At 41.2% G+C, this 22,393-nt stretch overlaps 1 long non-coding RNA gene across 1 annotated transcript in view; it reads right to left on the bottom strand.

Annotated features, from left to right (window-relative positions):
- LOC111560882 overlaps positions 1 to 9,239 on the bottom strand; it is a 92,014-nt gene extending 82,775 nt beyond the window's left edge. The window contains exon 1 of the long non-coding RNA XR_006599654.1: positions 7,577 to 9,239. This is a non-coding gene — a long non-coding RNA (uncharacterized LOC111560882). The remainder of the gene's footprint in view (positions 1 to 7,576) is intronic.
- Positions 9,240 to 22,393: the final 13,154 nt, after the last annotated feature.

Below are 22,393 nucleotides of genomic sequence, written 5' to 3'. Positions count from 1 at the left end.
CACTGTTAATAACAAGGCTTTTGTGTTTTGGTATAGAACCCACGCGGGCAAAAGGGTCTTTAGGAAGTTTTTTCCAGCTTCATTGACCCCTCCCTCTCCTTTCATCTTAAGGAAGTTATTTAGTCTTTTTTGCTTTCTATAGAAGGGGGCTGTTTCTTAAGAGATTCTTTATTTTCAACGCTCGAAGGCTGTGACCAGCAAGGGAAAGCAGTGAATAGGTGTTTTATTTAATTTTTAAAATTAATTTCAAGAATCTGTCCGAGGCAGGCATTTCGAAGCTAGTCTGCTGTGGACTGTGAAGGTTGTTCCCTCACCTTTCCCCTACTCTGTGCCCTGTCCCCCAGAGTGGAGCAAGTACGTGACCTGAATTGCGGTGGCAGCTTTCACGTGTAGAGCTGGCCTGTGGAGGTCCCCGGAGAGGTGAGTGGCTGCAGTGTACCAGGAGGCATCTATTCGTTACCAAGTACACTGATTCTCCCTGCTTAAGTCTTGAGCAAGGTCATTATCCTCAGTCTGCGATGCAGGGGTGCACGGCAGGCCCAGCTGATTGTGCACAACCCATTAGTATTCTGCACATTCCATCGGCTAAATTTGCCATTTCGTTTAGAATGCTTCTGATTGCACATTTTTAATACTCCTGGCCTCCTCAGAGAAACGCATGCCACTGTTGGTGATCTGACAGGCAGCAGGGCACACAGTGACGCGTCTGTGATCAAACTAAAGGGGAAAGTTAGTAAAACACTTGGCCGTCAACCACAGATTTGGTCAGAATCATTTAAGTCATAAAAGTGCTTTTACAGGCAAGAGCCAAAAATAAATAAGTAAATCAAGGAAGAATTGGGGGGGGGGGGATTTTCATCTCATAAGTTAGAATTTACTGAAAAGACTGCCTTTCTTCTATAATTATGTCCAAATAAAAGTAAATGAATGCAGACTTTTTTTTTTTTTTTCCAGGCTACAAAATCATTATTGGGCCATTGATCTCGATATCTGCTCAAGGCACATTTGGCATCACATACTTTGCAAACGCCAGAAACGACATGTTTTAAAGTATGCACCTTTAAAAGATAATTAATATTTATATTTAATTATGCTCTTCTCAATATTTCTTCGATGTGATAGGCCAGAAGACATCTGAATTGCTACTTCACAAAAGAAATAAATGAGGAGCATTGTTTTATGGGCTGTGAAGGGAATGTAAAATTTGTACTCCTATCAGCAGACCTACTAAAAAATGGAAATTTATGATTTTTGCCCCCCAGAAAAACCTCATTAAGCTCCTTGAAGAAATGGAAACCTCATGAGCAGTAATCAAAGCATATGAAGCCTCCTGAGTGGTTAACAGAACCCACTTCATCAGACAATTCCACTGAGGACGGAGTTGCCCAAGGACATGCTTCTTGCGGAATGTATTATGAATTAAAATTCAGCTGCAGAGAGTGACTGAGCTAGAAAGCTTGAACACTAGGATCCTTCCTGAGAACATATTGGCCTTCCATCATCGTCAAATCCCCCAGGAAACATAAACAAGCAAGAGGCAGACTGATGGGCTCCATTCAGGGCAAATCCATGGACAGAACATTCCAGACAGATAGGCAGTGGAAAGCCCCACTGCTGGAGGTAAAGGCAGCTAGATAATACCACTCCTCAACAAGTCAGTGTGATTTTGAACCACAGTCTGTGTATGTATCAGCTTGGACTAAGCACGCCCTCTCTGTTTCCACCAAGAAGACCACTCATACATGAGCCTAGATACTACTAGCCTGAGGAAGGAACATCCAATAGAAAACATTAAAAATACTTTGATTTTAAGGACATCCTGTAGGATGGTCCAGCTTGAGGCTGCTGTAACAAAGTACCACAAACCAGGTAGCTTAAAACAACAAAACATTGTGTCATAGTTCTAGGGGCTAGAAGTCTGAAATCAAGGTGTTGGCAGGATGGTGCTCCCGCCGAAATCTCTAGGATGGAGTCCTTCCTTGCCTCTTCTAGCTTGGTATTTGTCAGTAATCCTTGGTGTTCCTTGGCTTAAAGATGCATCACTCCAACCTTTGCTTCTGTGGTCGCCTGGATTTCTTCTCTCCATGTGTCTCTGTCTTCACATGGTGTTTGCTTTTCTTATAAGGATACCAGTCATTTTGGATTAGGGCCCACCCTAATGACCTCATCTTAACTTGATTACATCTGCTAAGACCCATTTTTCAAATGAAGTCACATCACAGGTACCAATGGTTAAGACCTGATGTACCTTTTAGGAGACACTATTCAACCCACAACGGACCACTTTGGTTGAAGGAGGCTGGAACAATTCATTTAGATGGATAGGATGCAGACTATGAGAGAATTCACTGCAGAACACAGAGGAAGAGACTTTTAGAAGAGTGTGGCCAATAGCAGTGGATTGATTAAATTAAAACATTAAGTAAAATAAAAACCAGGTATCCATTGGATTGAACAGCAGGGAAGTCTGTGACTATGGAATGATCAGGGCTAGGACCATATTGCAATGGGTAACAGAGTGAGCAGCACATAAGGGCACGAAGACCATGAGTGTAGGTCAGTCTCAGGACATTTAGCTGTGCAGAGATCCGAGACAAGAAAGCTATGGGAGAGAACACGGATTCTATGCAGGGCTTTAGTGTCAAGAAGCTGGAAGCACATAGCATGTTTTGGCGCTTCTCCATACTGAATGGCCCTTGATTCATTCATACACCTGCTGTGGATGAAAACACTAGCACCTCCCTTTTGGTGGCAACGATTCTATTTGAGAGCATATTGCTCCCTGCTTATAATGTGGTAGGCAAGGTGTTTGAAAAGGTGGTTTCAACTGGGAGGGGCTTGTTAAGCATGCTTCAATGAAGACCACGCTTTCCTCTACAGACTGTCCCCAAAACTGACTCTGAGCAGCTAAGTTTGGCTAACTCTGTGACACTTGCTTGCGTCAAGGGCCCAATAAACTCTCCTGTGATTTGCGGGTCACCTGTCTCTATCTGTCTTTCACTACCTGTATCAGTCCGGGTTCCCCAGAGAGAACCAACAGGATATATATGTACGTAAAAAATATTCATTTTAAGAAATTGGCTTAAAGGATTGTGGGGCCCTGGCAAGTCTAAAATTTGCAGGGAAGGTCAGCAGGCTAGGAATTCAGGTAAAGAAGCTGATGCTGCAGTAATAACATTTAGAAAAGCAGCATTAGGATTTAGAAATGCAGAAATAGCATTTCTTCTCTGAGAAACCTCAGTTTTTCCTCTTAAAGCCTTCAACTGTTGGGATGAGAGAGTCTCCACCCTCATTATCGAGGGTCCTCTCCTCTACTTAAAGTCAACCGATTATAGATGTTAACCACAGTTACAAATACCTTCACAGTGACATCTACATTCATGTTTGATTGAATAACTAGACATTATAGTCTAGCTACGTTGACACATGAAATGAACCATCACCTCCTCCTACAGACCTCTGAGAGGCCACAGCTTCTGAAAAAGCACACCCATTCTGTCCACACCAATCAGGCTACTTTATTGTTACAGGCTTGGATTTAGGTATTTATAGAACAGTATTTTCAGAGAAAAATCTACATGGTAAATGGAGTCAGTAGCCACAAATAAAACTATTTAAGACAACTGGTTCACAGAATTATAGACACTTGCGTTCTTTCTAAAACAGAAGTTGAACTGGGATGTGCTTTGCTCATTCATGGTATAAAAACACCAGACCCTGCCTGTGGCAATTAGCTCATTTTCTTATAGTAACACTACCTATTACTATCTGGAGGTGTCATTAACCTCCTTTCTCCTCAGAGGAGAATTTAATACAAGGCAGCTCTGTCTCTCTTACCATTCAGTGGAGCATTTAATTATCAAAGGATCAAAAGCATCTTGTTAGTATGTGGCTGTGCAGTGTGGACTCCGAGGGAATTATGAAGGACAATTTAAGCGTAATTTCCTAAAAGAAAAGGCTGTCAACAAAAAAAATTAGAACACAGAAGACGATAACTTCAGAATCATAAGCCGCTTATTTCCATATTTCTATCACAGAAAACTCTATTAGTGTAACTTACAACAGGAAAAGCATCCAAAGAAAGCCAGACTGTTTCTCATATGCATGCACTGAACATATGAAAGTGTCACCAAAGGTGCTTACTCGAGAATGCCATATATTGTTATCAGCCTTTAACATTTCAGTTTAGGTCACGTATCAAAAGACTGTGGTAAATGGTGAAACACACACACACACACACACACACACACACACGCACGCACACACGCGTGAGCTTCCCCAAACTCCCGCAATTAAATGAGGTTTAAGATCCTTCACTCCCTAATCATATTCCTTCCACTCGGAAATGATTTTATTATAGCTTCTCTTGAGATTTTTTTGAAATTGAAATGACATAATATGCCAGCAGAAAGATAGAAACTCACAGTTGAATATACAAAGGTGTCATTTCTAACTCATCCTTCCAAGACAAAAACGAGCTCGCCTTTGTATAAAAGCTTGACGGGTTTGTGCAGGGGCTAAAACAATGCAGACAGCCATTTAACGTGAGCATTGGAGAGAAATCCGAGCGCCGCCTTTTCCTGTTGATATTTCTCATCTCCAACCCGCATATATGATTAAAAGATGTCACTCAATTACATTTCAATTTTTCTGCCAGCTGCATTCATTACAAAATTTCAGAAATGTTCTGGGAAGGATAATTTATTGAACGGATGTTGACTCTGCTGTTAGAAATTGACAAGTACCAGGAGCACATTTTGTTCTCTCTCAGAGTTCATTTATTTCAAAATACTGTAGTTTTGATAAGTGGACTGTGTTTGGGACTTTAGCGTGTCATCCAGAGTATAGTAATTCCTTCTTACAGTGATTTAAATGCTTTTATTACTAGGTCTTATCAAGGAAAAAAATGTGGGTTATATTAGTGAAGGGGATTATTTTTTATTACATAAATATTTTATGATATCTATTTTCCATTTCTTGCCCTGACACTTTATTACTACCCATTCTTATTAATTCCATGCTTGATATAAATTAAATGTGAGATTTTGATGTGTGTGGTTGCAAGGCCTTGAGGGCATAAAATCTCTTCTCTAAAATTACAATTACCCAACTTCTCCTAGGATTAATATGCCTAACCACAGTCCCTAAGCTATCCAAGAAAGGGATAATTTGGAAACATAGCAGTAGGCTTCAGATGTGATAACTCATAACCTCTTTATGCAGTTTGTGGGAACTCCAAGAGAGAGTTCACCAAGAAACCTTTTATAAAAAGCTTGGGAAATTGAATACACTCAAACTCTCCACTGTTCAGAGGCCAGTGCTCTTGTCTGGGGACCTCATTACTTGCTGGCACCTCCGCGTGAGGCTAGATTGGGCTTGGGGACCCACACCATGGTTACCACTTGTTAGCAACTCGCAAGAAATGTGGGTATGGCGGCGGAACCAAGCTCTGCCTTCCTTGGGGACTTACTCAGGCCCTCCTCACCTCGGTTATCATCACAAAATTGATTCGACTGCTGTTGTTTTTCTAAGTTTCTCCCCAAAGAGAAAGGATAAACACAAGTAGAAATGCTTAAACCAACAGGATATGATTAAGAACAGGGAGGATGACAGAGTCATAGGGTAAAGGGAAAGAACACTGGAAAGACAGGCTAGATGGGATGTCAGAAAGACACGAAGCTGAAAAGTGTGCATGTTTTCTGCAGGCTGTAGTTCCTTAAGTACCTTACAAATGCCTTTTTATGTTATTTATTTATTTATTTATTTATTTATTTATTTATTTATTTTGTTAATATTTATTTATTTTGAGAGAGAGGGAGCACACACGTGCATTTGGGTGAGCGGGGGAGAGGGAGAGAAAGAATCCCACGCAGGCTCTACACTCAGCAGGGAACCTGAGGGGGGGGGGGGGCTCAATCTCATGACCTCCAGATCATGACCTGAGCCGAAATCAAGAGTTGGTGGCTTTGGGGCACCTGAATGGCTCAGTGGGTTAAGCGTCCAACTCTTGATTTCAGCTCAGGTCACGATCTCATGGTTTGTGAGATTGAGCCCTGCATCGGGTTCAGTGCTGACATCCGAGACCCTGCTTGGAATTCTCTCTCTCTCCCTCTCTCTGCCCCTCCACTGCTCTCCCTCTCTCTTTCTCAAAATAAATAAATAAACTTAAAAAAAAAAAAAGAGTTGGTTACTTAACGAACTGAGCCACTCAGGCACCCCATAAATGCCTTTTTAAAGGAAACAATTATCCCAGTGTTAACTTTATGAGATATAGATACATATACATATATATATATATGTGTGTGTGTATATATATATATGCACACACATATATACATATAATACACGCATATGTAAAACATACGCGTGTATTATATGTATATATGAAAATTCCCCACTCGTGTTCTGCGTGGTTGGCTGAAGCTCATGGTTAACCTTGCGTTATCTTCGTTATGGGGTCAGGGCTGAAGAAGAAATCCCTTTCTACAATATTGCTGGGCTCATGCCAGAAAAGAAAGAAGAAAGAAAGAAAGAAAGAAAGAAAGAAAGAAAGAAAGAAAGAAAGAAAGAAAGAAAGAAAGAAAGAAAGAAAGAAAGAAAGAAAGAAAGAAAGAAAGAAAAGAAAGAGAAAAAAGAAAGAAAGAAAGAAAGAAAGAAAGAAAGAAAGAAAGAAAGGAAGGAAGGAAGGAAGGAAGGAAGGAAGGAAGGAAGGAAGGAAGGAAGGAAGGAAGGAAGGAAGGAAGGAAGGAAGAAAGGAGAGGGTGAGATACGTAGTGGCTCTGAAAGCTTCCTCTTGAAAATGGCACATTCACGTTCATTCACATTCTATTTGGCTAATCAAGTGGTACAGCCAAATCTAAAGTCAGGAGGGTGGGATGTAGTTTTCCCACAAGGTCTGTGATGTGACCAGATAGTGGCTACATTCTCCCCACACTTTTCTCTACTGGAGCCATTGTACTGAAAACCTGCCTACAAACAGTTTACTGTCACAGCGTTTGGACTTCACATGGATCAAACTCATGACAAATTTCGTCCACTTCTGTTCATTTTTCATTAATGCATGACATTTAAAATCGTATAACTTGGCGCCAACAAGATCATAAAGAGATCTGCAACACAGACAGTGAAATTTTATGACAGTGATAAGACAGTCGTTTAGATGTTCTGGGATATACTTATACTACTTTTTAAAATGATTTTTTTTTCGTTGTTATTAAACACACAAAATTCAGAAAGATCCCAGGCAACCTAAACGTGACCTCCCTCTTCCCACAAGAATGTCACCCCAGGGGTCTGGGAACACCGCTATAATGTGGAAGGGAGCCGTTGAGAATTTCATGCCATCAACTCTTAAAAACCAAATTTATTTTTGAGAAAGATCACGCTTAGGAAACCGACGGGCACCAGTTTGGAGGCATGACAACAGGCTGGGTAAAGATGGGTGAAGGCCTGAACTTAACGGTGGTACGAATAAGATGGAATGAAGGAAACTAAGTGTTTAAATGGCCAGCTATGAAATCTGGAGAAGAAAACTTTGAAGAAGCAGGGAGAGATGAATGGGGGATAAAAGGCTCACCTGAAATCAGGTACATAACATCTCCATGCCAGCCTCCCGGAGCAAGAGGAACTCATCACAAATAAGTCTGTGGGTGGATGATAAGTCACAAAAATCGGAAAGAACACTGAACAGAGTTTAAAAAAAAAATATCAGAGTTCCAGTTTCAGCTCTGCCACTCTCCAGCTTTGTCACCTTGGGGACACAACAGTCTGAGTCTATAAAGAGAAGATTCATGAGCAGTCCTGCCTATGTCACAAGTGTTTCCGATAGCGATACACGAGGAAGCACATGTAAGCAGTTTTACATTCAGTTCAACAAATACTTCTTAGGTATCTACTACACTGAGGGAGGAACTTGGAAATTTGTCAAGTGCTATACAAGTATGTTACAAGTAAATTTTTTTCCCCTGTTCCTTCTGTTCCTGGAGCCCGGAAAGCCCAATAATAAAGTAATAGCATGGAAAGTTTTGTATGGAACTCATCTGAGCAGGAGCCAGGCACTCTTTCAGCATAAGGTAAGAACGTAAGCTAGAAAAAAAAAAACTCATACTGATTTCCTTTGGAGAGTCTGCTCTTTCCTGTTCCATTACACGCTTAGCGCCTGGGCTTCCACTTGTCCCTGTCAAGCTCATAACAGAAAATGGCCACCCGTGCCAGAGGCTGTGACACAGGAGGATAAAGAAACTTCAGAGGAAGAGAACTGGCCACAAGGCCAAGGGATTGAGAGGAGGAAGCAGAAAAGGAAAGAAGAAATGTGTCAAAGGGGGTGCTTTCTGCTTCTGAATGGGGAGCAGTCAGGTAAGGCACCCGGAGAGTCCAGGAACAGAGGCCCCAGACAACACGTAGATAAGTCAGTATGAGAAGGGACTCCGTACTGGTCAGATTGTTGCTGGAGGCAAAAAACGGCTTGAACATCCTCTGGGGGTCTGTGTGTGTGTTTGCTCAGCTGAGGAAAGGCTTAGCCCGCTGCCTTCACACTTCCTCATCCCAATCACCAGAAGATACCTGGAATCTGACAGGAGAAAAGACCAGGAAGCAAACAAGTCATGTGGGATTAATCACTAGCTGACCAGTGAGACATTCTTCTGAACTTCTCCTTCCCTCCCACCACGACAAGAAACACAAGGTTCATCTTACGCCATTCTTTTAAATCCACCCCTCTGCTGTAGCATGATGGACTCTCCTTAAAGTTCAGAAACCACTAAACATTGACCTGAGCAACAAACAAAGAGCTTCTTGTGGGAAAGCAGGTCTTAGAACAGCATTATGATTTGTCACTGTTTGATGAGTTTTATCTTCTATATTTTGATTCCTGACTTTCCTGCCATTTTCTGAGGCTTTCAAACTGAAAGTAAATGTGGGTTATTGGCTTCTAAGCCTTGTTAAAGGAAGTATTAAAAGGAACTGTGGTTAAGCTACTGGCCTTCCATCTTACAGAGGGCAATTCAGCTACATACAAGGACACATTGTGGACTTAAAGTAAATCAGATTCAGCAACTTTTGAAAGGTGGATTTGAAATCTGCAATGGTAGCCAGGGAATTAAAACGTTGGAGAACACCGAGGCAGACACCGAAATCATAATATTTATCAAATCTTACGTCACCTTACCCTTCCAGTACAAAAGGTCGCATAATATTATCCTTGAGCAAGAAAGAATGTTGTTCAACATCTGAAATGAAACACCAATATGGCTATACTACTTTGCAGGAGTTTTACAAACATTATTATAACAACAGTGTTCTCTCAAGAACGTTAAGACCACTTTTCCTTTTCTTAGACGGGCAACTTAAAGGACTATCTTCTTCCTCGACACCTTCCAAAGCCTCAAGACACTCCCCCAAATTGTGTAGGTCCTAGTTTATCAGTCCAGAAACCTACAAGAACAAAGCTTCTGATGACTATCTGTAATAGCCCATTAGCACCTGTGGTTTCAGGAATGCTTGACATCCCTATGAGACAAGTAACTCACAAATAGTTATTAGAAGATTGGATTAAGAGAAGTTGAGTGTGTTAACGAATGAGTGGTGAGCAGATCTGGTTGTTATGGTTCCCAGATTGGTATTTTATCTCCTGGGATAAATCACATTGCCAGCATAGAACTCTATTTGAGAAGATCAGACGCTACCACAGTGAATGGAGGTTAATTCTAAGAGGTATCAATTTTAAAGTTGGGTCCTGAAAAAGACATGAAAATATCTAAGTAATCCAATAAATTTAACTAGTGTGGGGCTATTGACTGAATAATATGGCTCTCACTCTAACATGTGTGTATGTTTAACCTCATACATGTGTCCTTTGAAAATCCGTGTAGAGGGGGCGCCTGGGTGGCGCAGTCGGTTAAGCGTCCGGCTTCAGCCAAGTCACGGTCTCGCGGTCCAGGAGTTCGAGCCCGCGTCAGGCTCTGGGCTGATGGCTCAGAGCCTGGAGCCTGTTTCCGATTCTGTGTCTCCCTCTCTCTCTGCCCCTCCCCCGCTCATGCTCTGTCTCTCTCTGTCCCAAAAATAAATAAACGTTGAAAAAAAAAATTTTTAAGAAAATCCGTGTAGATATAATTTTTTTTAAGTTTATAATTCAAGTTTTATTTTAAATATCCCAGGGGAACTCACCATTGAAAGAAGGAAGCCTCTTTTGCACATGCCTATCCTTTTTAGAACTTGAATCCTCACTCTCTCGTTTGGAGGCTTTAGAGTCTCAGATTTAGTACATTTGTGTTTCCTGATAGCAGGGCTTGCCCAAAGTTTGAATTAATAGGAAAATAATATTTTGTAACAGTTCACGTTTGGCAGATGTATGAGAGTTGAATATATTCATGAAAGGCTTTTACTTGTATTGTAGGCAATGGTATGAGAGCAGTAACTGATACCAAGGCAACATTCTTTTTTCTACTAGATAAAATCTCATAAACATATTTTTAGACCGTGCCCATCTGCTCCCATGGCCTTAAATTGTTAGGCGTGTCTTATATGCATGGGTTGGCTCTCAGAGAGTTATCTCTTTCACAGATATCTGTCTAATTGGTAGCAGCTGTTAATCAAGCACATTGTCACAAATCCTGTAGTGTAGCATTTATCCTAAAGGTTTGTGGATTTTTACATTTTGAAGAGAAGCCATATGCCTTAGGCAGCATGGAATGGAGTAGATTTCAAGTAATTACATTGAGTCAATGTAATTTGGCCTGAAATATCTGATTTGAATGTTTATGTTGATCAAACTCCCTGGGAAACTGTCAGGGCTTATCAACACTTTGTGCTGTTCACACATAACCTAAGAGGAAACGTCCCTTTAACACTCTGGTTATAGGCCTTGGGAACAGAGAATTGAAACATAGCAGCGTGCTGTCAGCGGAAGCTTGGCTTCAGCAGTCTGGGGCTTGAATCCACATTCTATCATTAATTCGTTAAATTACTCAGCCACCTTTCAGTGTCTGGATACACGTAGCACTGTGCTAGATGCTGGGATACCAAGGTAAGTGAGCCATGATTTAGCCTCAGAGGCTCCCGTCTACTGGGGGACACTTCAATCACCGGGGCACAACAAGACCAGGCTGATGCTCCAAGACAGCCAAACCCATAGACCCCTATATCCTCCAAGCCTTCTACCCTAAAATCTGTCAGACCAGGCTGAAACTACCTCAAGTTCAAGGAACCAAAATATCCACCCTTGGGTCCAGCGCCTACCTTCCAATGGGAGACGGTCAGGACTAAACCCATTCAATCTTCTCATCCCAGTTCTTTTCCGTCAATGCCCAAGTCTAAGCTTCCTGCTCCTTTAATCTATTCTGCAGGCATTACAGTCGCTATAATACTCTGTCCTTCCTTATCCTCAACTTGATAACCTGACCTCTCCCTCCCCTGAGCTCTCTGAGTCCCCTCTCTGTTATCAGACTGCTCTTACCACCTCAACCTACCCTGCAGGGGCTTCCTCCACTTCCTTTCATGTACGGAAAGCTGACCCTCCTCAAATATATCCACTTCTATATAGTTCTGTCAAATGAGGCTCTTTACTCTCATACACCAAGCACCCAGGGTTGGTGGTATGCTTTATGTTCCCCCATGCCTTAACCCTTCAACCTCTTAAACATGCCTTAACCTCTTAAACATCTTCAACCTCGGTGGCAGACTGCATTTCCCAAAGGTGGCTGTAGCAATATCCCCCATTTCAACTGTCACCTTGCCATGGGGACAGGAACTCCCTCATCCTCAGCAAATGTACATGCATCTGCCTCATCTGCCTTCCCTCTCCTTCTACTTTGGAGTCCATTCTTGTATCCATTCTCTTCTCATTCCTGCATTTTAGGCTTGCCCCCTCTAGTGAATCCTTCCCAATGCCAATAGCATTTACACATTTTCATGTTTGGGGGCACCTGGGTGGCTCAATCAGTTGAGCATCCAACTTTGGCTCAGGTCATGATCTCACTGTTTGTGGGTTTGAGCCCCACATCAGGCTCTGCGTTGACAATGCAGTCTGCCTTGGATTCTCTGTTTCCCTCCCTTTCTGACCCTCCCTGACTTGTTCTCTCTCTCTTTCTCTGTCTCTCTGTCTGTCTCTTTCTCTCTCAAAATAAATAAAGTTTTTCAAAAGTCCATGTTTTTGCAAACTTAACAATAAAAAAAGGTACTTGATTGTCCAACCTCAAAGATAGCCTCCCTTATAGCCATGCTTGTCAAGAGTTGTTTATCCTTGCTTTTTCTGTTTCCTCACTTCCTTCCCACTCTGAAGCCAGCCCCATTTGATTTCCATCTTACTTATTCACCAAGAGAGCATTCACTAAGGAAAACACAGACCTCTGTGGTGCTCATTTTTGTAGATATTTTTCAGTCTTTGTTATAAATGGTGCCAGATCTAGGGATATGGTTTTAGGGGCGAAAATAGGGATAGGGATCCTTCAAGGAGAAATCCTGAATACCAAGAGAGACAGGGGGAGGGAGAGGAAAGGAGAAGACCCAGAAAAAAGAACTTCAGAGAAGGCTAACACATGGAAGGGATGAGAAAAAAAAATTCTGAAGAAGACTGAGAAGGCATGGTTACAATATAAGTAGAGATCAATATTATGGAAGCCAAGTGAACAATAATACATGTGTTATTGCTTATATGTATTCATGTAGTGCTCATGTATGACTGAGACTGAGAGGGCCCACTGGATTTAGGAAGTAGGAAGTGGATGGTGACCCAAGCACAACAGAATAATGAAGCAAAAGACTGATTAAAGACAACAGCAGGGGTGGCTGGGTGGCTCAGTGGGTTAAGCATCTGACTCTTGATTTCAGTTCAGATCACGATCTCACAGTTCATGAGGTTCAGCCCCACATTGGGCTCTGTGCTGACAGTGCAGAGACTGCTTGGGATTTTCTCTCTACTCTCTGTCTCTCTCTGCCCCTCCCTCACTCTTGCCCTCATAAGCTCTCTCTCTCTCAAAATAAACAAATAAAAATTAAAGAGGAAAAAAAGAAAAAAGAACAGGAATGGAGACACTCTTTTAAGAAGCTTACCTATAAAAGAAAAAGAGAGCAGGGTGCCTGGGTGGCTCAGTCATTTAAGCATCTAACTCTTGGTTTCGGTGCAGGTCATGGTCTCATGCTTCATGGGTTCGAGCTCCGCATTGGGCTCTGCACTGAGAGTGTATAGCCTGCTTGGGATTCTCTCTCCCCCCTCCCCCGCCTCTCCCCTGCTCGCACTGTCTCTCTTTCAAAATAAATAAATAAACTTAAAAAAAAAAAAGAAAAGAGAGAGATGAAGCAGCAACTAGCATTCTCTCTGCACCTGTTTTCAATTCTGTGAAGTAGTGAGAGTAATCACTTACTTGGCGGAATTATAGTGAAGGCTAAATTAGATGAGGAAGAGAAGATGTATGGCATGTAGCATATGCTCCATAAATGATAGCTATTGTTATTAAAGGATGAACATGAGAAATAGAGTACATTTGCAGTTGGCAGGAAGAAACTAATGGGGAGGGGTTGAAGATGATGGGTGCAGGAGAGAAACGGTAAAGAGAGGTCCTGTGACCCTACTAAATGAGATCGAGCAGGTAGGTGGAGAGGCTGCCTTGACCAGAAAGAAGGAAATATCATGGCCCCAGACTGAAGAGAAGGGGAGAGGGACAAGTGTGGCTACAGAAGGCTGCCTCTGGAGGGAGAAGAGCCGTGAAACTGAAGTGTGTGACTGAAAACCAGGATCTATTAGGCAAGTACATGGGGAGGTGATCTGCTGATAGTAACCGTGTGGAGGAAGATAAAGGGTGTGAGTAGGATAGAGTAGTTGCCAAAAGGAACAGGACACAGTGCTGCCCAAGACAATTTAAGTAGGTGGGCATTGCTGAGGGGGATCACTGAAACTGGAAACCAGAGATGTGCAATGGCCCCAACCCGCACCGTGGTGAGCCTTGTTCTCATTGCCCTGGGTTGATCCATGCATTGCCCATCTTCCACCAGGAAACACAAACTCCCTGAGGGTAGGATCTGTGTTGATCTTGGTCACCACTACATCCAGGGACTGTGCAGAGTAGGTGCTCAATAAATACCTATTAAAAGAACAAACAAATTAACGGATATAGAAATGCAAAAGGAAAACCATAAAGTTGTGTGGGTTTTGGATGTGTCAGATGGAAGAATTAGGATGGGAAAGAAGTGAGGGAACACATAGGAAAATTATGAGAATCTGTGGTGCCTGGGTGGCTCGATCAGTTGAGAGTCTGACTCTTGATTTCACCTCAGGTCATGATCTCACTGTTTGTGGGTTCGAGCCCTGCATTGGACTCTGCGCTGGTAACACAGAGCCTGCTTAGGATTCTCTCTCTTCCTTTCTCTCTGCCCTTCCCCTGCTCACATGCACGCATGCTCTCTCTCTCTCTCTCAAAATAAATAAATAATCTTTAAAAAGAAAATTATGACAATCACATAAGTGAATCAAACTATTACTGGAGATATTAAATCTAGGACATGTCCAAAGGACTGAAAAATTAAAAAGAAATGGAGACCAAAGTCAAAGGACCTGACGGTCAAGGAACTATGAGAACAGAGTGAAGTTTTAGTCATTTTTCTAGCTTTAGTACCATGAAACAGACTGAAAACAAACCATACTGGATATCTCTCCTCCCAGGGTTATTTGTACTCATCTTATCTTCCTGGAGGGTAGGGACTACACCATACTAATTTTAGGTCAATGGTTTGCACATAGATGGAACTTTGTTGAAGTGAATAAAAGATAAGGGAGAATTGCCTATTCCCCTTCACTCAGACACACCACGAAGCCAGAACTGTCAATCAAAGGTAATTATATGAAAATCTGTCCCATTCATGTTCCCAGGGAGGCTAGCCAAATGTTAAAAAAATAAGAGATTAGCAATTAATTTAGCAGCAGAGATGATGTCAATGACAGATTGCCTCAAATATCAGTTCTATGATTCCTCCCTTTAAATGACTCTTTGTTAAAGGTGAGATACAAAAAAGACTTCAAAGTTTAAAGTTTTACAAATATCGAATCAAAAAGATACAACTGGGATGAATTATCTCAATTATCAAAGTGCCTGGCCAATTGGTCAGCATATCCTATCCTCTCTCATCCTCAGTTTTCTCATATCTAAAGTAGGGGGATTAACAGTACTATCCCTCCAGGATGTTTGTAAAGACCTTAGCATAGGGCCTGGCACATAGTAAACATTTAAGAAATGAAAGGTATAGCTATATTTATCCATGAGAATGATGCAAATCCCAGGCCTCCTAACCTACCTCCTTATACCCAGTCATCCACAGGAATAGCAACTCAAAAGTTAACTCTGGCCTTCCAGTTCAATATGAGAGATAGAAAATAGGCATTGACTTCTCCTCCCCCAAACCCAATGAATCACAGTAAAGAGGCGTAAGAACAAATTCCCCTGGGGTGCCTGGATGGCTCAGTGAGTTAGGCATCTGACTCTTGATTTTGGCTCAGGTCATGATCTCATGGTTTCTGGAAACGAGCCCCATGTTGGGCTCTGCACTGACCATATGGAGACTTCTTGGGATTCTCTCTCTCCTCTTGTCTCTCTGCTCCTCCCCCACTTGTGCTCTCTCTCCCTCTCTAAAAATAAATACTTTTTTAAAAAGAAATTCCTGGGGTGCCTGGGTGGCGCAGTCGGTTAAGCGTCCGACTTCAGCCAGGTCACGATCTCGCGGTCCGTGAGTTCGAGCCCCGCGTCAGGCTCTGGACTGATGGCTGGGAGCCTGGAGCCTGTTTCCGATTCTGTGTCTCCCTCTCTCTCTGCCCCTCCCCCGTTCATGCTCTGTCTCTCTCTGTCCCAAAAATAAATAAAAAACGTTGAAAAAAAAATTTTTTTTAAATAAAAAATAATAAATAAATAAAAAGAAATTCCTGTGTGAAAGCCCTAAAAAAAATGGGAAGGGTGTTAGTTTGCTGGGGTTGCCATAACAACATATCACAAACTGGATGGCATAAACAACAGAAATTTATTTCCTCACAGTTCTAGAAGCTGTAAGTCCAAGATTGAAGTGGCAATAAGATTGGTCTCTTCTGAGAGCCTCTATTCTCGGCTTGTAGATAAGCATCTTCTCCCTGTGTCCTCACGTGGTCTTACTTCTGTGTCTGGCATGCCCAAATTTCCTCCTCTTACAAAGGCACTGGTCAGATTAGGGCCACTCTAATGACCTCATTTAACCTAAAGAGCTTATTCCCAAATAGAGTCACATTCTGAGGTACTGAAGGTTAGGGCTACAACACATGAATTTAGTGTGGGGACACAATTCAGTCCATTAAAGGAATACAGGTAAGAAGGAAAAAAAGATATACATAAATTTTTGGAAAACAAAATACAGTTGGAAACCAGATGATGGATAATCCAGAGTGGAGACAGATAAGGGTCAGAGAGGGGGATTCCAGAGGATTCAGAGATAATTGATGGGGGAGAAAATAATACAAAATAGAATTAAAAAAAAAAAGATATACAGAAATCAAGGAAAAATATTAAAAAAGAATTGAATGAAAGAAAAAGGAAGGAAACAAACCAGGACAGTCAATAGCGTTCTAACAGGAGTTCCTGAAGATGAGGACAATAAAAGTAAAGGCATGGGGATTATCAGAGAAACAACAGAAGAAAAATCTTCCAAAAGACCAGTCTTCAGACTGAGAAAGTCAGACAGCACTGAACCGAATGGAAGAAAAAGACTCGCAAAACTCCAGGACATCAATCATGATGAAAAAGTTGCCCAAATTTTGAGAAATAAAAATCACGTTACTCACAAAGGAAAGAGAATCAGGTTAACATGATACTGCCTATCAGCAACCTTGAAGTTTAGTAAAAGAGGGACCAAGGCCTCTAAAGTTTGAAAGAATGGTCTTGAACCTAATATTTGGTATAAATAAATAGAATTCTCTATGCAGAAAAATTCTAATGGAGTGAAAAAGTGAAATACAGACTTTCAGACACATACATACTCAAAGTCTCCCTCCATGAATCTTTACAAAATAATTTTAACAGACTCTTAGCTACAGAGAACAAACTGATGGTTACCAGAGGGGAGGTCTCAGGCAGGGGGGTGATGGGTGAAGTACGTGATGGGGAGTAAGGAGGACATTTGTGATGAGCCCACGTGTTGTATATGAGTGTTGAGTCACTAAACTGCACACCTGAAATGAATATTACACTGTATGTTAACTAACTGGAATTTAAATAAAAACTTGGAAAATATTATTTAAAGGTGAGGATGTATTTGTGCAAAACAAAGAATAAAAAGAATAGGCAAAGAGGGGTAGAGGCAGAGAGAACTGTAGGAACATGAATTGCCTGTGTTAGCTATTTTTAAACCCTTAAATAAATGTAATAAATTAAGATATAGACACTTAACTATATGATTTGAAATTATGAACACTACCAGTAGATTATCTGAAAATAGAAACACATGGAAAAACTAAATTGGGGGCAGAAAAGGATTACTGTTAGTTAGCTAAATTCCTCAATCCCAAACAGGAAGATAATAAAGCTAAATGTCTATTACGTGGCATCATGCGGTTAACTACTAAAAGAAAAAGACACACAAATAATCAGAAGAGGTTATCTTTGAACTTGGAAGGATAAATAGAAAATGCAAGAAGGGCCGTGGGTAGGTCAGTATGGGAAGACTTATTTCTATCATCTGCACTATCTGAATTTTATCTCCATGTAAGTGTATTATTTTCATAATAATTAAAAAGGAAACTCTTCTCAAAGATTCCTAAATCTCAAAACCATCCCCCTGAATCACAGTTATATCCACCTCCACTGGGCTTAGGGACATTCTTCAAATAGCTACATGCTCTCCACCTGGAAGAAATGTCATCAACACTGAAAAACTGGACACTTGTATGTTCAGCAGTTTATCTAATACAGCCTTTTCCTAGCTAAGCAATATTTCATAAAATGTTGATTATGGTTCTATTCTCTACCCTATCCCCACTCCTTTTTTATTCCCATCTTTCCTTTTTTTTCTGGTCACATTGCTATGAACTCACACATTCTGTGTAATCTAATTATGAAATATCTTCTCACAAAAACTCATTAGCACCTTTAGTCTGCAAAATACATCAAATCTATATCTTTCTAATGATAAAGTTAACAAATGTGATAGTATTTTTTAAGTGCTATATTTCACACGTATGTGTATGTAAGTCTGTGATATAACATAGCTACAATTTCCATCTTAAATGAGTAGCAGAGGACTGACTGGAATAACGCTTTTATTCAGGACCTCAGATTGAATCACCGCGGCATCACTGTAATTCACTCCCCTCTGCTGAAAGTGGAGGGCAAAGGTTAAGCTTTCAGAGGTCCCTTTGCTCATGTTTGTGCTGGTTCCTCTTGGCCATCTTGCCCAAGAATCTCACTGATAAGGGTCATTTTTCCACTTGCCTATTGTAACACCGTCAGTAAACTTCAACCTCACAGTAAATAAACTGAGGTCTCTCTGTTTCCAATACCCTGAACAACGAACAATTGAACTTTAGACATAACTGTTCTACTGCTTTTCTCACTGAGAAAGTGCATAAGCAGTAATATAAGACTTTTCCAGTTTTGCCTTATTGTACTAGTTTCCTATTGCTGTTATAACAAATTACCACAAACTTAGAGGCTTAAACAGGGCACATTTATCTTACTGTTCTGTAGATCAGAAGCCAGATATAGGCTCACTAGACTAAAATCAAGATGTCAGCAAGGTTGCATTCCTTTCCGGAAGCTCTGAGGGAGAATCCTTTCCCTTGCCTTTTTTGGCTTCTAGAAGCTGCCCACATTTGTCGATTTATGACTCCCTTCTTCCATCTTCAAAGTCAGCAATGAATGGGTCCTTCTCACATTGTCATCTCTCTGATTCTTCAGAGCTGAGAAATGTTTTCCACTTTTAAGAATGCATGTCATTAGGTTGGGCCACCTGGTTAATCCAGGATAATCACTCCTTTTCAAGGTTCTTAACCTTCATCACCCCTTTTGCCTTCTACATAACATATGCACATGCTCTGGGGATTTGGGTATGTATATCTTTGGGGGACCATTATTCTGCCTGCCATTCTTATCAATTGTTATTCTTTGATGCCCTGGACAGATTATGCCTGTAAATGAGAATGAAAGCATGATCTTGATTTAGGGACCAACATTTTAAGTACTTCAAACACTTATCAGAGTTACATATTGATAACCAGGACTCTCAGTGAAGGAATCTACAATTCTAAATGGCATAAAAGAAATTCACATACCACACCTGATAACTTACACAAATATAACTTAATAGAGTGTGACTTTGAGTCTATGGATGTCCTTTATAGCAGAGAAGAAATAAGCTAGGCTCGTGGCAGGGACTCGGTGCATTAAAGGGGTTGTGGGAGGTGGGAGATTTTATATTCTTTATTTTATTTTTAACACAATTTTTTACTGAGTATAAAATGAATATATGCTCATTTTGAAAAACTTGGGAAATATATAAAGATGTACTAAAAAAAAAAAAACAAGAAAACTGTAAATCGTCTCATCTCTTCCAAAATTCTTATTTAGGTTCACATTCAATAGATGACCATTGATAGCACTTGTTGTAACACCACCACCATAAGAACATCCCCAGATATCACATTTTCTACATTAACACTAGAGATTATTTATACTCAAATGAAACAACTTTTTTTTTAATTTTTTTTAAGTTTATTTATTTTTGAGACAGAGAGAGGCACAGCATGAACTGGGGAGGGGCAGAGAGAGAGGGAAACACAGAATCGGAAGCAGGCTCCAGGCTCTGAGCCATCAGCCCAGAGCCCGACGCGGGGCTCAAACTCGCGGACCACGAGATCGTGACCTGAGCCGAAGTCGGACGCTTAACCGACTGAGCCACCCAGGCGCCTCCAAATGAAACAACTTTTAAAAGACTGAAGATCACCTTCAGTTGATTCTCTCCGCTTGAAAATCTAGCTTAGTCTAATATCTCAACACCTCCAGAATTGACTTGCCCAAAAAGCAAGCAGTTGGTAAGAATCTTGAAATGTGACCACATCGAGGCTCTTACAACAACAATAATAAAGATTTATGGGGTATTTCTAACGTGCCAGGTGCTGGTCTACATTTATTAACTCATTAAATCTTCACAGCCACCTATCGGGTCGGTGCTATTGCCACTCCCTTTTTACAAATGAGCACAGGCAGACACCCAGAGATTAAGTGCCTACTCAGGTCACTCAGTTAGTATACAGCATTCCCGGGGCTTCGGACCCCTGCTCGCAACTTCGATTTATTTTTCCAGCATCCCCGAAGCTCCAGGATGTCTTGCTCTTTGCTTCCCATCAACGCATCAGAGACCAGAGAAGATAGATATTAGAAAAACCGCATCTACCTCAAATTACAGAAGGAAAGGTCTTTAATGGTGTCAAAATCCCAATAGCGGCTAACATTAGGAGTCACTGTGGGCCACGTGCTGCCAGATGCTTTATCTCATTTAATTCAAACAACGATTTCATAAGGGAGGAGCTATTATTGACACCATTTCACAGATGAGGAAGCTGAAACTTAAAGAAGTTCAATAACTTGGCCATGGCCACACAGGAGGCAGAACCATGATTCCACCCCAAACCTCAAACTCCCGGGCCTGCCCTGTTAGCCAATGCCTTTTACGTGATTCTGTGCCTGTCCCAGTCCTGTTCTGTAATTTTATGGATAAAGACACAAAAGGCACAGTGATGGACCACTTCAAAATTCAAAATAAAAACCAAAATTAAACTTGACGGCCTGGAGTGATGTACAAAGAGAAGAGAATGGAGATGTCAAGCCATGCCCCAGGGGCCTCAAAGTAGTTCACCATGCTACTGGAACCTATGAGAAGCTGGAATCTAGGAGGGCTACTGAAATATAAAGTCTATCTAAGACAAGATAATTTGACAAAGATAATTTGTAGTTGCAGAGGGAAGGTGTGGGGAAGGGCACAGTCCTAAGCTGGGGAGCAAAACCAGAGATCTGATGGCCCAGTCAGTAGAGCCCTTCCCCAAAATCTGAGCACAAAGAGGCTAGACTGTGTGATATCATAGGTATATCTATGAAAGGAGTCTGAGGAAATGGAGAAGGGGAAATCAAGTAAGTAAACAAAAACAGAAAGGTTACAAGAGCTGATTTCAAATATTTGGAAGACTAGCTATTGTGTATAAGTGGAATTAACTCCAGGGAGGTAGCTTAGGGTCAACAAATATATTTTAAAGAGATTTTGATGAGCAGGTAAATTTGGTTGGGCAGAAGGAAGACCTGCAAACAAAGTTGTTCAAAATGGAAATTGTAGTATTATGTTCCCTCCTCACCTGGAAGATTCAGCCGCAGGCTTCATGACCACCTGCTGGGAATGACATAGAGGGCCCAGTGAATGTGTGGATTGGGTAGGGGATCAAAGGGGAACCATTTGCTTTAAGTTTATTTTCATCTCCACAGCTCTGTGATTTCACGAAATGGGCACCGGCAACTATAGCTAGGAGGTAAGAAAAAGGAGGCAGGACATCAGTAATGGGAAAACATGAGGGGGACAAATTTCATAAAGATGGGAAGCTTGATTTCTATCAGTCTTAGGGCTCCTACCCACTATAAGATTTGCAAAGAGTTTTCTGTTGTGGCTTTCATCTGAGAAAAGGAAGGGTTCAGTGTTGTTTCCTAGTTCTCAGGAATTACATTTCTGCCTAACTAATTGTCAACCTGATTATTAGGTTGTAAATATGTTTCTACCTGTATTGTGAAATAAAAGTACATTTTGATGGATGTCAGTAATGAATGGAATATATCGGCCCCAAAACAACTCCAGGCTGTTGGGAGGAATGGAATCTCAGAAAAGGTGGGTGGCCACTGGAGATTTGGAAAGAAATAAAACACCTTCAGAATCCCTGGGATCTGGCCTTTGGAAAGTTGTCAAAATTATACCTTTGAAATGCAAAGATTCTATCAGGGGTTTAGTTTTTGTTCACTTTCAATGACTACAACAAAAAATTAAGGCAACGCATTCTTTTATTGAAAGGCTATAATTTGCACTTTATTGTCTGGCATTCTTGATAGTGTATTGACAGTGAAGCCAATCTCACGTGTAAATGTGGCTGTATGCACACCCGGAACACCTTCCACATTGGGAACACATGTAGTTTTGTTCTGCTGAGTAAGTGACCGCATGTTTCTAGGATTTGTCTTGTTGGCAGCTCAGTCTCTATGCTTTGCTAGGTATATATTTCTTTTGTTCAATGTGTGCCACACATTTCTGATTATAACATGGAGCTTAGGCTGCAAAACAAAAATCCCTGCAAATGTGTTGCCATATGGCCTGAGGCCATGCTGAAACATACTTTTATCACAATTTTTTCTACCTTCTT

Source organism: Felis catus, chromosome B3 (genome assembly GCF_018350175.1).
Source record: "Felis catus isolate Fca126 chromosome B3, F.catus_Fca126_mat1.0, whole genome shotgun sequence".
Taxonomy (NCBI): Eukaryota; Metazoa; Chordata; class Mammalia; order Carnivora; family Felidae; genus Felis; species Felis catus.
Note: the sequence above shows the minus strand (reverse complement) of the source record. Positions and strands in the feature narration are given on the sequence as shown.